Genomic DNA, 27,064 nt, shown 5'->3' with positions numbered 1-27,064 from the left:
AGCACTCACTGGGAACTGAATTGCTTTCAATATGCAAGTAAAAAAAATAACTTTGCTTTTGGTCAATACAGAAAAATTGAGACATTTCATATATTAAAATTTTCAGGGACAAACCTTCTAAACGTGGCATTATTCTTGGAAATGAACGATAGCTAACAATTAAAACTTTCTATATTTCCCTGCATGGATAAACCTTACAACTGTTGAGTATTTTTGTTTCCCGTACTTAAATGTTATATTTATAGATTTTTTTTCTCTATCTAACAATAGTTTCTCTTTAGATATAAAAAGGCTTACTTAACCATGCCAGAGAGCTGGCTGGAAGTGTTTGTATGAATAAAGCTTAGCATTTAACAGAGAGCTGCTAGTGAGAGTAATTGAAGACTTGGGATTTCTATGTGCAAGCACATCAAGAAATCCCAACATGTACAATTCCCATTTAGCATATTTTAAAGCTGTTATTCCATGCATTTCATTCATGGTCCTCTGCTTCTGGAAGCACATACCTACATTTCCCTGACACCCATTCTTGTAGACACTGGTTGCGAACCATGGACCTGATTCAGAAAGGATCGCTGATGCGAGTATAGCTGCAATCGCGCACACAGGTCTGCTGCTAAAGTATGCTAATGCTTGCAATCGCAAAGCACTCTCACGCACAACATGCAGACGCCCACTTCCCCTCTCTCTCATCCGTAATACCTTGCAAACCTCCTTAAACATCGGAAACATTGAGTGCCATCGACCCCTCACGCAGAATTACGTCAGCCCTGACCTTACCTCTAAATTGCAAAACTTGTTGCATGCAGTGAGTACTCAAGCTGTGTATGCAATCACAGAGGCAAATTTATGCACGCCCATGCAACGGTGTTCAAATGGACAGGCACGTCTCTGTTTCTCTGACTACCCCCCACAGGTGTGCACGCAGGGGGGTTTCTTAGTACACAGAAACCCCCCTGCCCGCCAATCAGTATTGGTTTCAATTAGTGTAGTGCGGACCGCAGTGAGGGCCTTACTTATCAATGCGTTTTATCATTCACAATGAGTGATAAAACTTGTTGCGTATGATAATGGGGCTCCAGCCAATCAGCTCCCAAGTGTCATCTTTTTGAAAAATGACACATGGAAGCTGATTTGCTGGAGCACCATTTATCATACGCAACATGTTTTTTCACTCGTTGTGAATGATAAATCGCATTGATAAATGAGGCCCTTAGTGTGGTCCGCACTACACAGTACAAACACACTGCCGCCGGCGCTATGTAAGGGGCACAACTGGGGGCACTGCATAGGAAGGACTACTACTGGGGGCACTTTATAAGAGGCACTTCATATAGGGGACTATTGCTCAGGGCACTGCATAGGGGTGACCACTACTGGGGGCACTGTATAAGGGGCACTACTCAGGGTCGTCTCCCGGGGTCGGAGCACCCTGTGTCGGCCCTCTTCACTGCGATCTATCCTTGCACACGAAAATGGGGGGCTGGCCTAATTACCATAGGTGACGCCCCCTATGTGGCATTACTAGGAGGCATACCCGCCTCCAAATAACGTCAGGCTGGGGGGAGCCTCACTAGCTGGGCTTTCCCTAGCCCCTCTCCCGTCACTGAATAGATGTTGTGCACAAGTGTGCAGCATCCATTCAGAGTCTCCGGGGTCTGGCACCACCGCACAGCTGCGGTGGTGGGGGCCCATGGGTGGAACATTACTGTCCCGCTGAAATCGGGATGTTGGGGAGTGGTGTGCCCTCTATGGGTGGCACCCCTGTGTGAGCACACAGGTCGAACATCCCTAGAGTCGACCCTGGCACTACTGACGGCACTGAGTAAGGGGCACTACTGAGGGCACTGCATAGGGGGGCCACTACTGGGGGGCACTACATAAGGGAGACCACTACTGGGGGAACTACATAGTGGGCACTGTATAAGGGGCACTACTGGGGGCACTATATAAGAGGCACTACTGGGGGCACTCTATAAGGGGAACTACTACAGGGGGCACTGTATAAGGGGCACTCCTGGGGGCAGGGGGGCTTTAATAAATCATACTGGCTTTATTTATTTGCCTGCTGCATTCATGTATTTTAGTGATAGGGGTGTGTGTCTGTCTGTCTGTGTGTGTCTCTGTCAGTCAGTGTGTGTGTACCCTGTCATAGGCTGAGTGGTATATTTTACTGTATTGGTCCCAAATCCTGTGTAAGTGGTTTCTATCTATCTATCTATCTATCTATCTATCTATCTATCTATCTATCTAACTATCCATCCATCCAGCCATCCATCCATCTATTTGTGTCTAGATCTATCTATCTATTTGTGTCTAGATCTATTTATTTGTGTCCAAGAATTTGGAAACCCCCCTCTCAAAATCCTGCGTTTGCCACTGACCCCCAACCCCCCCCCCGTTACCATCCCCAAAAGCTCACTGCCTGTCAATCATTCTGCGATGGTTCTGCATGGTTTCAGTGATCGCAGTGCGATCGCAATGGTGCCTTCATGCACACCCACTGCGAAGCATGCGCAGTATGCAACAATCGGCCGTCTGCGCACACTTTCGCAACAGCGATCCTTGCTGAATCAGGCCCCATGACTGGGAAATGTTTTCTCTTTGGGTGCCAGATGTTCAATATTACAAGCCAAAACTATTTTCACAGTGCCATCACAGTTGCAACATATACAAACAATTACAAAATTGGATACTAAAATGTTAGTGGCTTCCCAGTCCCTGGTTTTATTAAGCTATTTGTAGTCTGGAGGTGAAGACATGCTTCAGAATTTTGTACTGTTATTCGACTGTGAGCAGAAATAAGTGTGGCGGGTTTCACTCACCAGAGGTCCAGACTTTTGTTGGGTATGCAGGCCATGCTTTGGTTCTTCAGTTTGGGGGATGTATAGTGCGCCAGAAGGTATGCTCTGTGAGTTCAGGAGGTAGAAACATGCCTGGTAGGATAGGGAATGACCCCACAAGTGCCACTAAAAACATCCTGGAGTGCCCCATTGTGGCACTGACTTACAGCATGCACATCTGCAACACAGCAGTGCATGCTAGAGTCTATTTTAAAACTGTAAAGCATACTGTAGTTTAAAATAAAGCATTGAAAGGTTGAGTTAGGTGTGCATGTGCAGAATGGGTCCTGCAATCAAGGCTGCAGTGCCCCCTGAGCAGCCTCCTGATTGACAGGCAGTGGCCATTTGGGGGCAGGGAGTGGGAGGTGCTAGGCTGCATTCCTGGAAATGGGGGCATGGGAGTACTGAGGCTAGGGTCTGCATCGTAAGACACAAATGGCAGCGTCTATGGACGTTGCACTTGGGTCGCAGATGCATGCAGGAGGTGCCTATTTCCTACACCTCCTGCTGCAATTGCATTTAATTAGATGGTATTGCACATTTGCTTCCTTGTGGCTGTGCAATACATATGACTCAGGCCCAAAGCTCTCTGGACCTCATTCAGAGTCGGTCGTTGCGGCCGCACAGTCGTACGCCACCGATGTTCACTATACTGCGCATGCGTAAAGTTCGCAATGCGCGTGCGCAAACTAGCCGCTACGATCAGAAATTTCTCTCTCCTTAAACACAGCCAGGTCGGTAGTTTGAGTGACAGATGGAGGCGTTTGTGGGTTGTAACAGGGGAAGGTGCTTGAAAACGGGGGAGTGGAGATCCGAACGCAGGCGTGCCTCATTATGCGAACGGCGTTTTATGGGAGTGCATACGGATTATGGGAGTGCATAATTAACAAAGTAGCGTCATGGCACATGTGACATGGGAGGTTTTTACACTGACATGATCGTAGAGCTTAAGAGAGGGTATGGTCAACCTTAAACTCTACGACCAGTTCCGATGGTTCCCGATGGTCTCGATTAATCCTTATATGCCCGGAGATGACGTGCAATGCGTACGAGAATGGGGCATATTTTTTTGTCTTCCGACCGCTTCCTCCCCTTGGTCGGCCAACTACCGATCCGAACTTAGGGACGCAACTTGCGAGGGAATCATTTACATATCCTGCCCCTTTTTCCGTACGACCGTGCGGCCGCTTCGACCGACTCTGAATGAGGTCCTCTGTTTCAGATTTCATTACATTGACCAAATGAACTATTCCATTTCAATATTGAAGGGCACAGGTAAGGACTGGAGTAATTAATTTTTAAAAGGAAATTTTCAAAAAGCCTACAATCAATAGAAATGAGCTAGGCGCTCAAAAGAACTTATTTTGGGCCTGATTCAGAGGTGGACGCAGTGTCCATTTCGGACATAGTTGAGCGATTTTTTACTACTGAGCATTTACCAAAGCCACTCTGTGCTCTCACAGCAATGGATTAGCGAAAGGGGACGCAATGAGGATTTATTTGCAAAGTGAGGTAGTCAGTGATTGGGGGTGGTATTGGGGTGGCTACAAAAATACAGGCGTGTCAGGGCCATTTTCTGGGAGTGCCCTAATGAGCCTCTGCAATTCATACGCAGCTTGAGAGGCCTCACATCTTAGGTGAGATGGACATTTGGAGACAGCATAGGGTTGCTAATATGTTTGACGTACGACCAATGTTCCCGATGTTTCGTTTCAACGCACCTCAACTCAAGTCCCTGTCGGCCTGGACTCACACATTTTTATCATGAGTAAACAGATACCATAAGTGCGGCATATAGCCACCGTTAGGTACACAGAAATTGAATTGACGCCTTTGAGTTCTTTATCTCAATTATTTCTAGATTGTTGCAGTGGCGTCACTAGGGGGGTGCGGGGGGTGCTGCCCGCACCGGGTGTCACCCTTCAAGGGGGTGACACCTTACCTTACCAAGAGCAAGAAGAGCAACACCACACGTCACACCCGCGGGCCGCACACCGACGGCACCATCGCGCACCGCCGACCATGAGCTGCTGCTGGAGCCAGAGTCTGACACCTTCACTGTATAGCTGGCTGGTCCGTCCTGCAGTGCCGTGTGCTTGTCCTCCTCTCCTCTGCCCGGCACCTCTCATTCTCTCACCGCGGCCGGCGTCCAGAGCCACACACAGGCACAGAGAATCTCTGTGCCTGTGTGTGGTTCTGGATGCGGCCGCGATGACGTCATCGCGCATGCTGGCTCCGCTTGGTTCTGGGAACCGCTCAGCCTGATGGAGGAGGAGGGACTACGGGCCTGAGCGCGCTGCGTGCCAAGAAGGACTGCGCACCGCACCGCACCCGGACACACCCAGTGCTGGCCTGCAGGCCATGAAATGAGAAGAGACGAGGTAAGTACTGACTGCGCAGCACAGGGGAGGGGGCACAGCATAAGGGGGATTACTGGGGGCCAGAGCCACTGCATAAGTAGCGCTACTGGAAGCACATCTTAAGGGGCATTGCTGGGGGAACTGTATAAGGGCACTAATGGGGGCACAGCTTAAGGGGCACTGCATGTGCTACTCGGGACACAGTTTAAGGGGCATTGCTGGGGGCACTGCATAAGAGAGGCAATACTGGGGGCACTGTATAAGGGCACTACTGGGGGCACAGCTTAAGGGGTATTGCTAGGCCACTGCATAAGGGGTGCTACAGGGGGCACAGCTTAAGGGGCATTGCTGGGGGCACTGCATAAGGGCACTACTGGGGACACAGCTTAAGGGGCATTGTATTGTAAAAGTATAATGTTAGTTTTGTTAGCTGTTTATTTTATTACTATTGCCATTGCATTTAGCGATAGTCCAAAAACAGTACTAAGGGTTCTGTGTGTTGCGATATAAGGCCCATGTGAGGAAGGGGGGTGACACCATGAGCTACCACACCGGGTGACACCAACCCTAGTGACGCCTCTGGATTGTTGTACCTTGCTGGTTTAGAGACTTTAAAGAAGCACTTTTCCATTTAATCATTTCATTGTTGGATCTCAAATTATTGGTATTGATTGGGCAGTATTGAATAGATTTTGTATAGAACATTAAACTAGAAGGACACTTAGGGTCTCATTCAGACCCGGTCGCAAGTGCTGAGCGCTCGCAACCGGGTCGATGTTAAGGCCCTGCGCACACGCAGCGGCCGCACTGCGCGTACATAAGCCCTGGAGCGAGAGAGAATTTTTCTCGCTCCGGAGCTCACTACAAAAGGGGCGGCTGTCGATGTTGATCGACAGCTCGCCCCGTTTTGTAGACGGGGCGGGGGGGTGGCTACACAAACGCCTGCCATTTTGTGGGTGGCCACACTGACATCAGCAGTGGTGTCAGTGGGGAGCTTCCTGCTCTGTCAGAGCAGGAAGCTCCCTGGGGCTTGCGGTTGCCGAGACCATCGCGACCATCAACCTGGTCGTTTGCTAAAGCTGTGGGTGTTAACCCACAGCTTAGCTAGTGACCAGGAGGCTGCACTTGAAAAGTGAAGCGGCCGCCCTCATTCAGAGAGAGAGCTCGCTTCTAGCGACCGCCTCTGAATGAGGGCCATATAGTGTAGCATATAAATATACCTACAATAAAAGCCAGAAAAATTCTGCGTACACTGAATATATAAATGAATGCTTAAGGACTCACTATTATGCCAGCCTATATATTGGACATACAGTACCTACTACAGAGAGTAGTTCTGTGACAAGCCACTCCAGATTGTTGGCTCTCAGCGGGCCTGTCCTTACATGGCTAACTCTGAACAGTCGCCTCACATATTCTTACCTTACAATTGACATTATTATTATTCTATGGTATAGACTTTGGGAAATAGGGATGGATCTGAACTGTGAGCTCTCCAATCATGTCAGTCCTTTAAAATTTATTTTTCCCTCCTGTTTTGGACTGAAGTGACTACCTTAAATTGTCACACCCGGCTCAGAGGAATCCTCTACTAAGGGGCTGAAAGTTGAGGTCCCGGGTTGGCGGAGGAATCGGAGGTGAGGGGCCTGAATGTAAGTTCTCCTCATCCACAAGTATCGGATGTTGATGAGACCTGACCAAAGGCGCGGAGTCTAACCTGCTAGGAGGTGTTCACCAGTGACCCCTCCAAGCGGGATATGGGTTTAGCTGCTCCCAGCAAGCAGGTCGGGGCCCTTTGATCAGGTATCTGATACGAGTGGGAAATGGAGAGCAGTACACCGCTACAGACCAGAGAAAGTACTTTGGAGAAGTACTAGTACAGATTCTATACCTATAGGTACTGAGTTAGCACAATGGAAATTGCTTCCTGAAGTGGTACAAAGGAAGACAGGTGGGCAGGTCCACCGAGGAGTAGGCTGCTCTGCTGGCACTGGAACAGGATAGTGATTGCACTTGAATAAACGAGCACTGAATACACGGAGTGTGGATTCGGGCACACCGTTGGAACAGAAGGTTGCTAGGAAGGATGTGCACTAAGGGCCTGATTCAGTTCCGCTCGCAAGCGGGTCGATGGCCGTGCAGTGCGCACACACAGCGTCTGCAGTGCACGGGCCCCGGTGCAAGCGAGGAATCACTCGCTGCGGCGCTCGCATCCAAAAGGGGCGGCTGTCAATGTTGATCGACAGCTCACCCTTTTTGGTAGGCGGGTCGGGGAGTAACGCCTGCCGTTTGGGGCGGCCCCACTGACATCACAAGAGCCAGAAGCTCACTGGGGCTTGCGGGAACAAGACCCCACCACAAGGGTCTCGTCGCAAGCCTGATGGTCGCAATGGTTGCGACAATCGCGACCATCACCTGGCCGCTCGCAAAAGCTGTGGGTGGTCACCCACAGCTATGCGAGTGGCCAGGAGGCCGGATTTAAAAAAATATGCGGCCGCCCTGATTCAGAGCGAGCGCTTGCTTTTTGCGAGCAGCTCTGAATCAGGCCCTAAGTACACGATGTGCGAATCCGGATGCACCGCTGGTATAGGAGGATGACACAGTGGTTGAACTCAGTTGATGTGTACTGAGTATACGGAGTGCGAAATGAGATGCACCGGAGGATGACACAGTGGTTGTACTCAATTGATGTGTACTGAGTAAACGGAATGCGTCTCTTGATGCACCGAATGGTGATAGAAGTTGGAGAAGACTAGATAGCAAGGAACAGGAACCTGCAACGAAGTGACAGCAAGCATACACCAGTAGTAACAACGTTGTACAGGCAACTTCCTGGTGTCTAGAGCCCAGTTATATACCCTATGGTAGCAGTTCATAGGAGGACAGCATCAGCTGACCCAGACCATGCTACAATTGGCTGAAGGAACAGTCAGGTGAGAAACACTATCATGGCGGCGTCCATGACAGCAACCTCGGTAACCAAGACACAGCACCGCACATGGAAGTCCCAGAGCACCTAAGGCAAACTACTCAGTGTGTCCCCCCCCGCCTCACCTGACGTCTGACTGCATGAGAAGTCAGGGGAAGTCGGTGCTGGGGTGAGTAACGGCTAATCCTAGGCCAAACCCTGACATAAATAGACTGGGGATATGTAGTTGAGAATTCCCCAGTAATTGAGAAAGGACTTAGGTTGTGCTCACCCTGAAGTTCACCAATCATTTCTTAGTTTTTAGCAATATAGATAATCAGAGATATGCAAGTTAAATACAGAAGGGCATGCATATGTAAGTAGCACCCCACCCCCCCAAATGCATACTAGCTAGACTAAGATGCATCTCTAGATAATCCCCTTAAGGGGTGCATCTTTTATACTATCCATAAGGCTGGTGTGAAAGAAATTTGCTGTTGATAAAAGCACTAGCACGTACAGCCATCAGCTATAAGCCCCCTATCCTAAGAAGCGTTAGCTCATCACACAGATGTTTTAATACCTTAATAACCTGAATGAAAACACTGACAAATGAAGTGAAATCAAAAAAGGTCAAAGATTTAATTAACATGGAGACAATCTTTGTAGGTGGCGAAGAAAAAAGCATTGCTTCCAAAGCTCTAGCCTATGATAAAATACTAAATGAGGCTACCTGAAGGCCTCTCACGCAACCTAAGTTACGATAGGCTACACTCACCTTTATTTGGCTTAGTACTACTGAGCCCAACCTCTAGGAAGAAGCCCAGGTCCCCCTTAAGGGCGAAAGAAAGGTGCTCTGCAACTATCACTTGCGCCCTGTTGGGCCGTTGAGAAGGAATGTAAACCCTGAAAAAGCTAAAGTTAATAAAACACAGAAACAACCTACAAAACAAATTGGGCAGGGATGAGTGGGAATTCTCTACAACAAAGGAGGAAGTGAACCCTGCTTCCTCTCCCTTAAAAAAAGGCATGTGATAATCGCCCCTAGCGAGCGAGCGCAGCTTAGCAATGGGTCAGAATCAGGCCCATAGTGTATTGCAGCTTGCTGTGTATGGAATTGGGTAGCCGCAGACCAGTCAGATGCAGGGGCGGATCTAGACTTTTCTTTTAGTGGGGGAGGTTTAAGAATTAATCCTAACTCCTCCCTTATCTACACATTGCCCCTCCCAATTCCAGTCCTGGTCCCTCCCATAAAAAACCCAGATCACGGGTGCTCTATGTATGTCAGCATGCACAATTCAGGATAGTTCATAAATCCTAGATGATAAAACATCATCTTGTCACTGGCCTGCAGATAGTATATAATAACTATGTTTTCAGTTTGACTATTGTATATATGAGGTAGTTTGTACAGGACAGAAGACTGCACCAGTGCCTATCTATGGTAATAAACAACAATTTTACCACCAAAGCTTAAAAACATGAAATTTTCCAATGTTGCTGGAATCACAGCATGTTTAAAATAAATGTAAGAATTAATTTAACATCTATTAAACGTTTTTTTGCATCTATTACTCAGTAATTAATCTGAGCTTTGAAATAACTGCTACTGGCAGCTGTAGGATCCACCACTGACATGATGACCCCTGTCCTCCACCAAAAGGGCCTACAATGCTCACATGAGTATCAGACCTGGACCATGAAGCAATGAAAGAAGGTGGCCTGGTCTGATGAATCTTGTTTTCTGTTACATCATGTGGATGGCCTGGTGCATATGCTTCATTTACCTGGGGAAGAGATGGCACCAGGACGCACTATGGGAAGAAGGCAAGTCGGCAGAGGCTGCATAATGCTCTGGGCAATATTCTGCTTGGAAACTTTGGGTCCTGGCACTCATGTGGATGTTATTTTGACAAATTCAACCTACCTAATCATTGTTTCAGACCAAGTACACCCCTTCATGGCAATGGCATTTCCTGATGGCAGTGGCCTCTTTCAGCAGGATAATGCACCCTACCACACTGCAAAAATTGCTCAGGAATAGTTTGAAGAACATGGCAAAGAGTTCAAGATGTTGACTTGGCCTCCAAATTCCCCATATTTCAATCCAATTGAGCATCTGTGGGATGTGATGGAAAAAATAAATAAATCAGAGCCATGGAGGCCCCAATTCACAACTTGCAGGACTTAAAGGATCTGCTGCTAACGTCTTGGTGCCAGATACCAAAGGACACCTTCAGAGGTCTTGTGGAGTCCATGGCTCAATTGGTCAGAGCTATTTTGGTGGCACGAGGGTTACCTACACAATATTAGGCAGGTGGTTTTAATGTAGCTGATGGGTGTATATTAACTGTATAAACTAAATATTTGAAGAAAGCATTTTCTTCTCCCCCAAATGAATAAACTGGTGATACAGCCTTGGGCTGGTTATCCATAAAGCAACCTGGCAACAAGCATGGGGTTGCCGTCATACTGTGCAGTTTGTGCAGCACAGGTCTGGGCACTGAAGGCCCTTGGTTAGAGCCTACAAGAAAAGAAAACAAAATAGTGCAAGTTCCCCATCAATACAGAAGCAAGCGGTATCCAGTCCGAATGTCGACACCTGAATGTCAACATGGACATAAAGTCGACAAGAAAAATGTCAACATTCACAAATTTTGACATGTTCATAATGTAGACATTTAACATGTTGACACCAGAAGTTAACAGTACATGTTTGGGTTATTTTTAGGCTTAGGATAGGGTTTAGGCTAAAATATGCACATAAAAACCCCTCTGTGATGACATTCTGGTGTGAACATATTAAATGTTGACATTATGAACATGTTGACATTTGTGAATGTCAACATATTGCTTCTTGACCTAATGTCCATTTCGACATTCTGACTGGAGCAAACAGGACCAATGGGGAATAGTATTGGGGGTAAATTTACTAACAATCGTGTTTGGCCAAGTTTGCATTCCCATGTTAGTTTACTCTGAATTTTCAACTAGAAGATTTACTAAAGGCAAACACAATCCCACACATAAATAGATGTCAAAACACTCAAATAGAAGTCAAAAGACCATCGAACCAACTCACAAGTACTTTCCATATACAGGAATATAACTCACAGGTTTACTAGTAATTGTGTTTCAAAACACGATAGAACACGAAGCAAACTCGGAGCAGAACAGAATAAATCAATAAAAGTGCATGTGAGCTGCATGTTCTGAAGAAGAGTCAGACCTCTCTCAGCCAATCAATGGGCGGTTTCTATGGCAGCAGCCGCTAATTGGCTGAGAGGTCTGACCCTTAGCCAATCACCGCTAAGGTGCAGGAAATCACATGGTAGAGCATTCTTGGGCAAGCACTGTATGTACAGGATGTACATTCAGTACTTGCATGTTAATGGAATTGGGATTGTGTTTGTTTGTTTTTGCCAAAACCCCTGGATATCTACCTGGAGAAGGGTATTGACCAGAGCCATTGAGTAGGTAAGTATGTAGTGTGAGTGCATGTGATTGGTAATAAAGGGTTAACATATTCAGTGTGTGTGTCTTCTCTTTTTTTTTATATTTTCTTTACAGTGGGGGTATAGGTGTCACCAGATCTTTACTGTTCGGGCATGGTGGCACTTGTGCTTTTCCAAGTGCCTACATGCCGGGGAATGCTTGCTGGGTCTTGTAATCCCACTGTAAAGAACAATATTTTTAAATATATAACAGACATCAACCCTTCACTTGCCACCACCAGGGAGGCAGGGAATAGCCCAGGGTTTCACCTTATCCCTGGGGTATCCTTCCGGAGGGGGGAACCCTTTTTGGGGAGTCCCCACTTTATGAGGAATCCCAAGGCTGTGGTGACCAGTGTTGGGCTGGTTAATGTGATAGCAGGGGCACCCCATGGTGTATGTCCTCCTGCTATGGCATTACCCCCTGGCTGGTTGAGCCCGGTGCTGGTTACTGGAAATACAGGGGAACCCCTACCAGAACAGGCTATGAAGTCTGGGGCTTGTCATGCTTTTTTGGGGAAGAACTCCACACCAATTTTTTTCTAATCTTTAACCCTTTCACTGCAACACACAAAAGCACTGCACAGATCCAACTGATCTGTGCAGTGCTCAGGGGAGTATATTGTGAAGGGGCGAATACTACTAAACTCACACATCATACAACATGATCAGTATCACCATTGGATCAAAATATACAGGCAAACATGTTTCTTAGTAAATTTGTAATTTTGGTAGCAAAAAACACACATGAATCCCAGTTATGTCCATAGTGTTTATTCTTGGCCAAACATGGTTCTTAGTAAACTTGCCCTCTGGGCTCTTATTGGCACCCCTATGTTTTTCTGTGACAAGCCAGAATACGCTGCTTTAATCCCTTAAACTCAAACACTGTGGAAAATTACTACACTCTACTCACTAATTGGCACAATAGATCAACACATTTTTATTTAGACCTTATTAATTTAGCAATGCTTTGAATGGGGATGCAGTCAGGAAGCCGACGGTCGAAATGCCGACCGCCGGCTTCCCGACTGTGCAATCCCGACAGGGGACTAATAAAAGGCAACTTTAGATACTGCTCATAGTGATAAAAAGTGATCACAATCAAATTTGAACATATAATGGTGTTTGCTTTCTGTTGGAATACAGGAGGCTTGTATATAATGAACAAAAATAGTTTTATTCACATAAGTACCTAAACAGTATAAGGTCAATAAATAAAATCACAATAGATAAAATTGCATATATTCTAAAAAGACAATGTTGATATTAATATGCAAATAATGGCCATATGGAATGAAGAGTGAATGGATAATTAGAAATGTATACGGAGCTCCTTTGTGGAAATGTATACAACTCCTTTGTGGAAATAATCAATGTTCCCAGTTCATTAAATGTTAATGGTAACAAGAGAATCTTTGTGGCTTATAGTTGAAAGCAAGTAACCATACTGTTACAATATGAATAGTCTCAAAGAACAAACCTAAAATATGCACTCGCAGCTGTAAGTGATGTAAAGGCGTCCCAGTACCATCCAAATAAATCCCACAGTTTGGAGTATAAGTATTGTTACGAATGGGCAGGTGTGTTGCCACCTTGATATATCCCCAGCTCACTGATATGCGATCTTGTGGGATTGCCATAGCTGTATGTCCTCCTCCGTACAGAGCAATAGATCTCTGTTGGTGAACAGCGGTGGAGGCTGTATGCAGGGATAACCAGCTGCCGCTGTCTGTGTTCCTACGGACCAGATGACAGCGTCTCCACAGACAGGGCCTGATTAATAATGGGGCTGATGGAGCTGCAGCTCCAGGCCCACCATCAGAATAGGCCCACAGCCTTCTGATGTGAGTGTGTGCTGCTGTAGAAAGGTATTTTCCTTTCCTTCTGCAGCAGCTGAGCAGCCTGAGGGCCGACCACGCCCCCCCCTCGGCCACGCATAATACCCCCCACCCCCCGGCCGCGACACCGGACCGCCGGTGAATATAAACATAATGGAGCGCTATGGAGGGCTGGGCTCTCACAGCGAATTGGCAGCGGCGGAGCCACCGCGTCATGTGACGTCACATAGGTGCGGCCCACCGCTGCCACCGCGTCCTCACGCAGCCCGTCCCAGGCTGTGTACCAACCACCGGCACCACTGTCACATGCTCACAGCTCCTCCGTTTAGACTGGTGGCTCCATGACAGCAGCAGCACTGGGTGTGATATTTTGAGTCCCCCATAAGGTGAGCTGCTTTTCAGTTCTTCTGGCCAGGCTGCTGCTGTGTAGTAGTATATGTATTGATATGTATGCATATCAATCATATACATAATATTAAATCATTAAATAAAAAAAAATCTGTTTATAAATATATATAATGTGTGTATATATTGTAAATAAAAATACCATGTATACAAACTGTGTATGTATATATATATATATATATATATATATATATATATATATATTAGGGATGTGCTGGCTCGGATAGGTTCGAGTTTGCACGTGGAGTTCGGATTTTTCCCTCCAAAAAAACGGAACTCAGAACGAGGCAAAACGTCATCTTACATGGACGAACATCATCATTCCTGGACAAAAGTCCAGGAATGATGATGTTCGTCCATGTAAGATGACGTTTTGCCTCGTTCTGAGTTCCGTTTTTTTAGAGGGAAAAATCCGAACTCCACGTGCAAACTCGAACCTATCCGAGCCTGCACATCCCTAATATATATATATATATATAAATATATATATATATATATACACACACTGTGTATATATAGTATATAAACATACTGTACACTATATATGTATTTATACTGTGTGTGTGCATATATATATATATATATATATATATATATATATATATAGATGGCTGTTTGGACCGGCACTCTGCTATACTGTCAGCGCTGGTGCTCCTGTGCCCTCCGTACACTGATGTAAATAAAGTAAATAAACAGCGGCACTAGGAGACTTGAAAAAAGTTAAGTTTTAATGTGGCACCAAGTGTCACATCTCCAACGTTTTGGTGCTCACTGGCCCCTTTGTCAAGGATATAAGAAGAAAAAGGCAAAGCCCGCTTACCTTATAAAGGAAGAAAACCATCGTGAGAAAAGGAAAAGCGGGAGGACGCCGCCCGGGTCTCCTGTCGTCGCAGCCGGGGTCCCGCAAAGATGACGTCATGCCGCTGTGCGTGTCTGGTTGCCATGACAACCAGAACGCCAACGCAATGGCGCGGCTGGCCGTCCCCCCTGTAGAAACGATAAAGAAGAAGGAAGAATGACAATAAAAACAAAGCATGTGATATATAGGACACTGCACAAAACGAAATGTCTAATTAAACATTGCACAAACTTTAAACATCAAGAGCTCCACAAGATAATGTTGTGGTTGCGCCCCCAGATTATAACGTTAAATGTACAGAAATTAGTAAGCCAACAATCAATTTCGAGGTGCACTATATCAACTGGCTGATGGTTGATGGAAAATGTGACAAATTCATGATAGCAATATCAAAGGACCTGTGTCCAAAATTGAATCAATTACCAGAAAAATCACAAACTCTTGCATTAGCACATGGCAAGTAAGGTATAAAGACATAAATTGATTGCAAATTAATCAGGTATCGCAGAACAAAAAATCTAAAATAATAAAAATAAAAACAAAAATAAAAATAAACAGTATCAAAAACACATTAAAGGAGAAGTAAGTCCTTTAAATTAATAAAAAATTAAAATATTAGGAAAATATGTGAAAAAATTATATACTGATGAAAAATTAGATTGTGTTAATTGGTCAAAGCCAGAAACGTAAAAAATTAGTGAAATACACTCCAAGTAATCTTGTCATTAATTCCTGCTGGGGACACGGTATTGAGCCTAAAAATCCACTTGGCTTCCACTTGCAGGAGGCGTCTCCCTCTATCTCTCCCTCTGATGGTATTGGGTACATGGTCAATGGCCATGTGTTTGAGCGAGGCTAAGGGATGGTTGTTAGCTGCGAAGTGTCTCGCAACCGGCTGGTCTGAAGGTTTCCCCGACAGAGCAGATTTGATAGCTGAACGATGCAAAGCCATCCTCTCCCTCATTGTCCTGGTCGTCTTGCCAATGTAATTGAGGCCACATGGGCAACTGATAAGATAAATGATATATGACGAGGTACATGTGAGCGTATATCTGATCTTAAACATTTGCTCTGTATGTGGATGTTTAAAGGAAGCACCAACCACCATATTGCGGCTTTATCTGAAGAGACAATGGGCCAAAGTGCTCTGGTGGCTCGATGTATGACTGTGCTGGAGGTGCTGAATTGGCTCTTCCACGGAATGACTGCTTCAGGGTCTTTTTTCTTTGCCGCAAACAGATTTGCTCTTGGGGTATTCAACACTTCCCATTTTTGTTTCTGTAATAAAGATGGATCATAGCCTCTCTGTAAGAAATTATTTACTATTACGTTTAAGCTGTTTTCCAAATCTGTCTGTTTGCTGGTGATTCTTGCCACCCTAATCATTTGAGATTTGGGAAGACCCTTTTTCAGGGCTGGCGGAGGATGACTGCTGGCCTGTAGCAACATATTTTTATCTGTAGGCTTAGAAAAGACATTGGTGTGAATGCAGCCTCTTTCCAAGGTGACCTGAACATCCAAGTAATTGAGGGTATGATGGCTAGTCTGGAACGTTACTTTAATTGAAGAATTCCTCGCATTGATGTTGTTCATAAGGTTGTTAAACCGTTCTTCTCCCCCGGCCCAGAGCATAAATAGGTCATCAATATACCTCGCAAACAGGACAATGGAGCTGGATGTCTCTGGATCTTTAAAGAACATATCATATTCTTCCTTGAACATAAATATGTTCGCATAAGAGGGGGCTACATTGCTCCCCATTGCACATCCGGTTCATTGGAGAAAGAACTTTCCATCGAACAGGAAATAATTCCTGGTAAGTGTAAGTTCCAACAAGAATAGAAAAAAATTCTAATCAATGCACTCCACTTTTTCAGTGTGTAAGAATTCTTTCATAGCTTTAAGACCTTCCTCGTGGGGAATAGAGGTGTAAAGGCTACACACGTCCATGACACATATCAGTGTATTGTCTGGAATAGGCCCGATGCTGTTAAGGAGGTTAAGGAAGCTGGTAGTGTCCTTAATGAAGGTTGGTTGTTTCACCACCAATGGTTGCAAAATAGTGTCAAGAAACTGAGACACCGGTTGGTATAGACCCTCCCTTGCCGAGATGATCGGTCGTCCTGGGGGTTTGATTAATCGCTTATGAATTTTTGGTACTGTAAATAAAACAGGAACCACTGGATGGTCCTGTGTCAGTGCCTTCCTTAATTGATCTGTAATGATGCCATTATTGTTCGCAGATAGTAAAACCCCGTCCAATTCTTTTTTATATGAGGAGGTAGGGTACAAATCTAAAGATTGATAAGTGTCTGCTATGGACAGTTGTTGATAAATCTCGTCTTTATATTCTGAGAGATCTTGAATAACAATACCGCCCCCTTTATCTGCGGGGCGGATGATGATGTCACGATATTCTCCTAATTTTCTCAGAGCCTGCCATTCGTCTCTGGTAAGATTATAATGCTTAACTGGAGAAGCTTTGGTATATCTGGAAACAGCGTCATCCAATAAACGAGTAAAAGATTTTATTGAGGGTTGTAAGATGGTGGATCAAAGGAAGAGTTGGAACTACCCCTGATAAACTCGTCATGTGCACCTATGTTTGTGGCAGTAGGATTTGTGCCAAAATATTCCTGGAGATGCAACTTACGGGAAAAACGATGTAACGCTATCTTCCAGGTAAACTCGTCATGATGACTTGTAGGAACGAAGGTTAGCCCCTTACTTGCAATTCTAGGGTGGACAATTGTTTCCTAGACAAATTGAAGACTAGATCTTCTTTTTGCTGATTTGGCCGGTTAAGCCTCTTGGTTTGACCCCACCTGCGGGAGGGCGTCCTCTGTTTTTTGGCTGCTGAGGAATAACAGCATTGGGATCAGTAGAGGTGCTGGGAGCTCCTTGTGGATCTTCCGAATCCATCATATTAAATTCACTGTCGGTGTTAGATGACGCTGTAGTAAGGTTAAGCCCTTCTCTACGCTTGCGCCATCCTCCCTTTGGTCTGTAGGGTCTCTGGGGCTGAAAAGATGTCTCGCCTCCCATGAGCCAGCGATAAACCTTGTTGTCATCGTAATCGGATTTAACGATCTGGTATTTGTTTCGTTTGAATTGAATCAAATCTCTCTGATAATTTTCACATTGGGTCTGTGAGTGGTCCTGTGCGAGTAATTGCTTGTATTCTGACTCCAAGGTAACTATTTTATTCCTGGTGCATTCCAGCTCTCTTCCCACTTCCTCTATAACCAAGAGGATAAGGTCTAGGCTACATTTGTTTAGGATACCTATCCACTTCTTGCAGAATTCTCGATTGTACCGTCCTATGGTAGGTACATTGCGTATTCTGAAACCACGGGGAATCATTTTCTCCCTGTGGTAATCCGAAAGTGATATTCCGTGTAATAAGAAGTCCACTTCCTTTCGTTTCAACTTTAATAATTGATGATAGGAGTCTTCAGCTCCTTGCTGTTTATCAGAATAAGACAGATGTTCTTTAAAACGTAAACGTTCAGCGTCGTCATCTGTAAAGCTGTAGACTTCTCCCTTAGCTATAGAAATGCCTCTGCACCCTGTTGCATCATCGGCCGAAGAGGCAGTGTCCGCCATATCACAAATCCAACCTCGAGGGTGTTGGTATTGCTGAACTAAAAATGTCCTTGAAAAGGTAACGCAGAAAGAAGTGGAGCGGTGCCTTGTCCCGTGCTGGGCAGCTGGAAAACGCTGTCCAAATAATGTAGATGGCTGTTTGGACCGGCACTCTGCTATACTGTCAGCGCTGGTGCTCCAGTGCCCTCCGTACACTGATGTAAATAAAGTAAATAAGCAGTGGCACTAGGAGACTTGAAAAAAGTTAAGTTTTAATGTGGCACCAAGTGTCACATCTCCAACGTTTCGGGGCTCACTGGCCCCCTTTTCAAGGATATAAGAAGAAAAAGGCAAAGCCCGCTTACCTTATAAAGGAAGAAAACCATCGTGAAAATTTCCTGTTCGATGGAAAGTTCTTTCTCCAACGAACCGGATGTGCAATGGGGAGCAACGTGGCCCCCTCTTATGCGAACATATTTATGTTCAAGGAAGAATATGATATGTTCTTTAAAGATCCAGAGACATCCAGCTACATTGTCCTGTTTGCGAGGTATATTGATGACCTATTTATGCTCTGGGCCGGGGGAGAAGAACGGTTTAACAACCTTATGAACAACATCAATGCGAGGAATTCTTCAATTAAACTAACGTTCCAGACTAGCCATCATACCCTCAATTACTTGGATGTTCAGGTCACCTTGTAAAGAGGCTGCATTCACACCAATGTCTTTTCTAAGCCTACAGATAAAAATATGTTGCTACAGGCCAGCAGTCATCCTCCGCCAGCCCTGAAAAAGGGTCTTCCCAAATCTCAAATGATTAGGGTGGCAAGAATCACCAGCAAACAGACAGATTTGGAAAACAGCTTAAACGTAATAGTAAATAATTTCTTACAGAGAGGCTATGATCCATCTTTATTACAGAAACAAAAATGGGAAGTGTTGAATACCCCAAGAGCAAATCTGTTTGCGGCAAAGAAAAAAGACCCTGAAGCAGTCATTCCGTGGAAGAGCCAATTCAGCACCTCCAGCACAGTCATACATCGAGCCACCAGAGCACTTTGGCCCATTGTCTTTTCAGATAAAGATCTGCCCTCTTTAAAAAATAAGAGACCTTTGGCGTGCTTCACGAGAGGCAGAAATATGAAGGACATTGTTGTACACACCGATGTTACAGATTTTGAGTCTCATAACAAACAAAACATCAGTTTTTTATCTAAAGGTCCAGGTTGATACAAATGCCTTGGTTGCACCACTTGCCGCAATATGGTGGTTGGTGCTTCCTTTAAACATCCACATACAGAGCAAATGTTTAAGATCAGATATACGCTCACATGTACCTCGTCATATATCATTTATCTTATCAGTTGCCCATGTGGCCTCAATTACATTGGCAAGACGACCAGGACAATGAGGGAGAGGATGGCTTTGCATCGTTCAGCTATCAAATCTGCTCTGTCGGGGAAACCTTCAGACCAGCCGGTTGCGAGACACTTCGCAGCTAACAACCATCCCTTAGCCTCGCTCAAACACATGGCCATTGACCATGTACCCAATACCATCAGAGGGGGAGATAGAGGGAGACGCCTCCTGCAAGTGGAAGCCAAATGGATTTTTAGGCTCAATACCGTGTCCCCAGCAGGACTTAATGACAAGATTACTTGGAGTGTATTTCACAAATTTTTTACGTTTCTGGCTTTGACCAATTAACACAATCTAATTTTTCATCAGTATATAATTTTTTCACATATTTTCCTAATGTTTTCATTTTTTATTAATTTAAAAGACTTACTTCTCCTTTAATGTGTTTTTGATACTGTTTATTTTTATTTTTGTTTTTATTTTTTTTTATTTTTTGTTCTGCGATACCTGATTAATTTGCAATCAATTTATGTCTTTATACCTTACTTGCCATGAGCTAATGCAAGAGTTTGTGATTTTTCTGGTAATTGATTCAATTTTGGACACAGGTCCTTTGATATTGCTATCATGACTTTGTCACATTTTCCATCAACCATCAGCCAGTTGATATAGTGCACCTCGAAGTTGATTGTTGGCTTACTAATTTCTGTACATTTAACGTTATAATCTGGGGGCGCAACCACAACATTATCTTGTGGAGCTCTTGATGTTTAAAGTTTGTGCAATGTTTAATTAGACATTTCGTTTTGTGCAGTGTCCTATATATCACATGCTTTGTTTTTATTGTCATTCTTCCTTATCGTTTCTACAGGGGGGACGGCCAGCCGCGCCATTGCGTTGGCGTTCTGGTTGTCATGGCAACCAGACACGCACAGCGGCATGACGTCATCTTTGCGGGACTCCGGCTGCGACGACAGGAGACCTGGGCGGCGTCCTCCCGCTTTTCCTTTTTTCACGATGGTTTTCTTCCTTTATAAGGTAAGCGGGCTTTGCCTTTTTCTTCTTATATCCTTGACAAAGGGGCCAGTGAGCCCCGAAACATTGGAGATGTGACACTTGGTGCCACATTAAAACTTAACTTTTTTCAAGTCTCCTAGTGCCGCTGCTTATTTACTTTATATATATATATATATATATATATATATATATACACTGTGTGTGCTTTATTATATGTATATATAAACTGTGTGTATATATATATATATATATATATATATATATTATATATATATATTATAGATACTGTGTGTATACTGTGTATGCTTTAAATATATATATATATATATATATATATATACTGTATATACATATATATATATTTATATATATATATAAACTGTATGTGTGTGTGTATATATATATATATATATATATATATACTGTGTGTGGTTTTATATACAGTATATAGATCTATGATTGATTGAATAAATCACAGCACCATTTTTTACCTTCTATATGGACTCTGAGTGCCGCCTCATGTGCATATATATATATATATATATATATATATACTATATGTGTGTGTGTATTTATATATATATATATATATATATATGTGTGTGTGTGTGTGTATATGTGTATATATATATATAAACTATATGTGTGTAGGTGTATATATATATGTGTGTGTGTATATATATATATATATTTATATATATATAAATATATATATATATTTAGCACAATAACAGGCATAGACAAACAGCTATAATCAAAGTTTCAGTGTGATACTGCTTTTACACCTAAATTCCGTGTCTGACAGGCTTACCAACCGGATCAGACCCGGAATTTAGCCTGCGGCGACCCAGGACATTCCCGAGTCAGCAGCGTTCACACTGGAGCCGGGTCTGCATGACGTCATCTCAAGAGCCACTGAAGTCGGCCAATCGGCAGGCGTGTGGCGCGCTCCAGGTCATCGTGACCCGGATTGCGCCGTTTACACTGCAGGGTTTCACGGGTCATGCCTGTGTAAAACCCTGCAAGTTACCTGGATTGGATTGCCGGGTTACTCGACCTGGCAATCCAACCCTGTCCCCTTTTCACCAAGGAGATACCCGGGTTAACCATGCAATAATCCGGGTTTTAGCTCTGGTCTAAAAGGGGTATTAGTAACGCTATTGTCAGTATATATGTGTGGGTGTGTAATAATAAAAAAAATAAAGGTAGTGTATGCTTCATATCAGGGGTAGCCAACCAGTCAGAGTCAAAGAGCCCAAAAATATCTGTAGGTATGTTAAAGAGCCGAGATCATGCAAACATGCAAGAAGGAGTGTGGCTTTGCGACACGCCCCTGGTATGATTTTTTTGTAGGAGCATGTAAAAGCGCATGCACACAATCACCGTGGAGGTAACTATTAAAGGGAAAGAACAAGCCAGAACAATAAAAAAAACATTGAAAAAAACAGATCCACATAAAATACACTGAAACAAGCCAGATCCACATAAAATACACTGAAAAAGCCACATCCACAAATAATACACTGAAAAAGCCACATCCACAAATGCACTGAAAAAGCCACATCCACAAAAAAATACATTGAAAAAAAAAAATCAGATTTACATAATACAATCCACCACCCCTCCCCCCCCATGTGTCACAACAGCAGCCTCTCCAAATGTCACAACAGCAGTCAGTGTCTGTCAGGGGAACCGCATCAGGACAATGGAAGAGTCGCAGGTTGTCCACCGCTGCTTCATATAATCAAAGAGGGGAGGGAGATGAAGATGGTTCAATGTAGCTCCATGGTGCTAGCCACACCTCATGACAGACCACACCCCCACATCACTGGTCTCACCCCCATATCAGTAGTCACCCTCCTGCGAAGTACACAATAGGCCCTTCATAGATTTCAGCTCCAGGCCCCATGAGGACCTTAATCTGGCACTGTGCACAGAGACAGGTGTCCGGCAACGGCAGAGGGGAAACGATGGATGCGGCAATGATGTCCGCTGTAGCGGCGGCTCTCAGCCCCTGGTAAATGGACTCCTGGATGTTAGTAGCTGGTTAGTTTTGTAAGGTTTTTCTGGAGCAACAAGCGTGGTTGGAGGGTCAAAGGTCAACGCGTTTTGTCCCGTAGCATACCAGGACTTTCTCAAGACTGGAGACTCAAGTCCATAGTGTCTCCTTATATACCTCCAAAAGCAACTACATTGGTTAATTAATTGTCATACCTGATTGCAATTCCTCATGTATTATCACTCTGATTAGAGTACTTATGTCTCATAGACAGACCTTTTGTACAATAATCTCCAATAAAGGCTATGTGTTACTTTGATATTTCTACACTGAGCTACCCTTCATTATTAATATACAATAAAGAAAAACTAATAAATAATAATAAATGATGTCATAAATATTCCATACTGAAAAATTGTTAACTAGAAAAAATTATTCCAAAAAATAAATATTCCAAAAAATAAAAATAAAAAAAATAATAATAAACATAAACAACCCTCATAATCTTAAAATCCATTTAAAGTACCAAGCCTCCTGTTATTTATACATAAATAGATGGAAACATTCTCCATATATGTAAAATAATTTTAATACTTTATCATCACATAATAATCTTTATAGTTAGTTAATTGATTATATTTAAAAAGTGTGAAATCATAATGTATATTGATACTAGACTAACCCAGATATGAATAGACATATAAACATATACAAATAGGGATATATAATGTAATACATAAAATACATATGAAATATGGTCTCAACACATAATTCAACATAAAATATATATGACATATATACACAACATGTATGGGAACCCTTAGTTTGCTATGTTGACTAATTTTCATAATTTCAATATGGTAGATAAAATTACAACCCATATTTTTACAAATATTCTTTAATGATGTTGTACTTACTATAGTTGTTTTAAAGTTTTTATAAAAATTTTATATGAAACTTTATAAAGTTTTATAAAGTTTTATAGAGTTTTATAGAGTCCCCCTAGCTCTATAATTAATTTTAAATAATTCCACAACTACTAATCCCAAGACCTAATAGTGAGGTCATATAATATACATACAAAGAATACATACAAACATTGCTACATAAGTCTGTGATATTGCATTCTATTTAGATGGGCTTCCATATATTGATCCAGACGCCAATCAAAAATCAATATAAACCCATTGATGACACCTCTCCTATAGATAAACAGTAAACATTCTCTCTCAAACACATGACCTCTTTAATGGGTGTGTGGATGCTAGAAGATGTAGTACGGCGACAGACGTCCCTCGCGCTACTCTAGGTGCTAACCACAACCTCCAGGAGTAAAGTGCGAAATCTAAAGTTATACAGGTGACCCTTTAATCAAATCTAAATACTAAAGAATGTACTTTAACCTAATGACACATAATCTAATGCCTCATTAAGCCCATTTGGGTTAAGAGTATCTAATTTGAATATCCATGCTGATACTCCAATACAAAGTTTTCGAAACCTGTTTCCTCCCCTCTTGGTGTAACTAAAGTGTTCCACTCCAACAACGGACAGACCTGAATGATCACTATTGTGATGGTACAAGAAATGTCATGACACACTGGGCCTGGTTCAGAGCAGGACGCTATTTGCGCTCGCTCGGTCAGAAAAAGGGGCCGGCTATTTAAATTGAGCACTCGCTCTTTGCGGTCTGTTGACGCCTCTATGTCTGAGCGAACGAAACATGCGCTCGCTATTTTGTAAAGACGCCCCCTGGCTGCTCGCATCATACGTCATCTCCGCTATTTATTTGATTAATCGAGTACATCGAAAGGCATCTGAACTGCTCGCAGTGCTTGTGGTAGGTTTATCCTACCGCAATCGTGCGAACAGTTCAGGCTAAGAGACAACCAAGTGACGTGGTCGATGACGCTGCTTTGTTAATTATGCACACCCTTAAAACGCCCGTTTTGACCGTTTGGCACGCCTGCGTTCGGATCACCACTCTTCGTTTTCAAGCACCTTCCCCTGATACCACCCACATAGGCCTCATCCTGTCACTCAAATTAGCAGGCACTCGCTATTTTGCGAGAGCTCGATTTCCGACCGCAATGACTGGTTGGCGAATGTGCATTACAACCCATACGCATGCGCAGTTGTGCGAACATCGCTCGGAGCAAACGAGCGGCCTCTTACGAGCGGCTCTGAATCATGCCCACTGTGTGTAAGTAGCTTATTAATGATATTCCGTCTATGTTCTCTGAATCTACATTTAATGGTACGTGTTGTTCTACCTACATATTGTAGGGAACAAGGACATTGTAGGACATATACACAGTATGAAGATTCACAGTTGATAAATTGTTTAATGCGAAATGTCTCTGTTCACAGTGGAGGTGACACTACGGGCTCTATTTTGCATAAACTTGCAAGTGAGACAAATTGTTTTATTGCATCGGTAGTTACCTACAGGTCTGGATGGTAACCATAATTTATCAGCAGGTTTGACTTCTGTTCTTAGTTCACTTGGTGCCAGTATATTTCTTAGGTTGGTGTTCTTTTTGAAAGTGATCCTAGGTTTATCACCGATACACTTCTTGAGTATGGGATCTTGTTTCAAAATGGGAAGTTATTATAAATAATCTTTTTAATAAATCCTGACCTAATATTAAATTTAGACATAAAGGTCACTGATTCTGATGTATCTCTGTCAAAATTTTTATCTAATCTTTTATAAATAAAGTTTTCTTTTTTCTTTTTATTTATAAGAAGGTCTGATCTTTTAATTGTTTTGGCATATTCTTTAGTGTTTTCCAATAGTTGTTCTGGGTACCCTCTTCTTCTGAAATTAGTGATCATCTCCTCCATTTGGAGGAGAAAATCCTGGTCACTAGCGCAATTGTGCCTAAGTCTTAGAATCTGATTTTTAGGAATATTATTAATCCATGGTCTATAATGACCACTTTGATAATGTAAATAATTATTAGCACCAACCGGTTTTACAAAAATCCCGCCACCTATCATTATCCCAACGCCGGGAGCCCGGCGCCCGGCATACCGAACAAACATACCGAATCCCCCGGAAGGGATAGGGTTAGGCTAGGGGAAGGGGGGGTTAGAGTTAGGCAACCCTGGGGGGGGTAGTTAGGGTTAGGCACCCCCCCTCGGGAGGGTTAGGATTAGGCTGTGGGGAGAGGGGGATAGGTTTAGGCACTTACGGGGGGTTAGCGTTAGGCACTAGGGGGGGAGATTAGGGTTAGGCACCCCTAAAGGTGGGTTAGGGTTAGGGTTGTGGGGGGGGAAGGTTAGGGATAGTTAGTTACTTACCTTGTCGGGATATTCACTGCTGCCAGTCTTCCGGGGTCGGGACTTCCGGCGGTCATTCATACTGATCCCCTTTGAATAGTCACAGTAATATCTTCTCTTCTCTAACAGATCCTTCCTGTCCACATTTTATGTTTTGTACCTTCAACAAACCCACATACTGTAGATTCTCTATATTATTACTGTGTCTACTTTATTATCGACACACTAAAGATCAACTTTACTCATGGTGTACCTGCTTGCTTGCATGATATATGATGTCTCCTGTGTGCTTTAATGTCCTTACTTCTAACACCTTTTTATTTCTCCAATCCCTTGCTTCTGAGAATTTTTGTTACACTGTATTAGTTTTTTATTATAAAATCAATAAACAGAGACTAAAAAAAAGAGCAACTATTTAGTCATTTGTTATTCCACAATGCGTTAAATCAATAAACAATAAGATCTATGTTTTGTTAGATATTGTTTTAACAGTGTATTGTTATTAAAGATTTTAAACCTTGAAATAACTTTAGTGTATTGGTGTTTATTAAGTGTATTGTTTTATCTTCCTGGATTCCCTTTGTGTTTTTCTCCAAGACCTTTACGGGCAATATCCAATTAGCCACAACAATGCAAAGACTTAACATGTGTTAAGTTTTCGCACACTTCTGGGCTTTTGGTGTGATAATTTCACATCTTTTGCCTATGCGCACTTCCGTTTTTTGCACTATCCTATTCCAAAAGACACGATGCGTCATTCGCCGGAAAACTGTCCATGGTGTAACAAGTATAGCAGAAATTGGGGAAATCTGTCTGTACCCCATAAAAAGGCAATCTGACATGGGAAAAAATATATACAAGTGTATTAGTGGCCCTAATAAAAGTATTTGGGGTTCTTAAATTGTGTCAAATGGCTGTAATATGCATTTTGCTATTACAGTGGAAAAATGATAGAAAGCTATTTTTTGGGCCAAAATAAATGCTGTTTTTAAAGTGGGGGTACATTAAAATGGGTGTAAGTATATTTTTGTGCCATTTTAGGGCACTTAAAAAAAAATACACCTGGTGCAGCCACCTGCAATGTTTAAAACACATGTCCCATCCTTA

The sequence above is a fragment of the Taudactylus pleione genome, unplaced genomic scaffold (assembly GCF_031769625.1).
Source record: "Taudactylus pleione unplaced genomic scaffold, aTauple2 ptg000259l, whole genome shotgun sequence".
NCBI classification, from domain to species: Eukaryota; Metazoa; Chordata; class Amphibia; order Anura; family Myobatrachidae; genus Taudactylus; species Taudactylus pleione.
The sequence above is the reverse complement of the archived record's forward strand: the minus strand, read 5'-3'. Positions refer to the sequence as shown.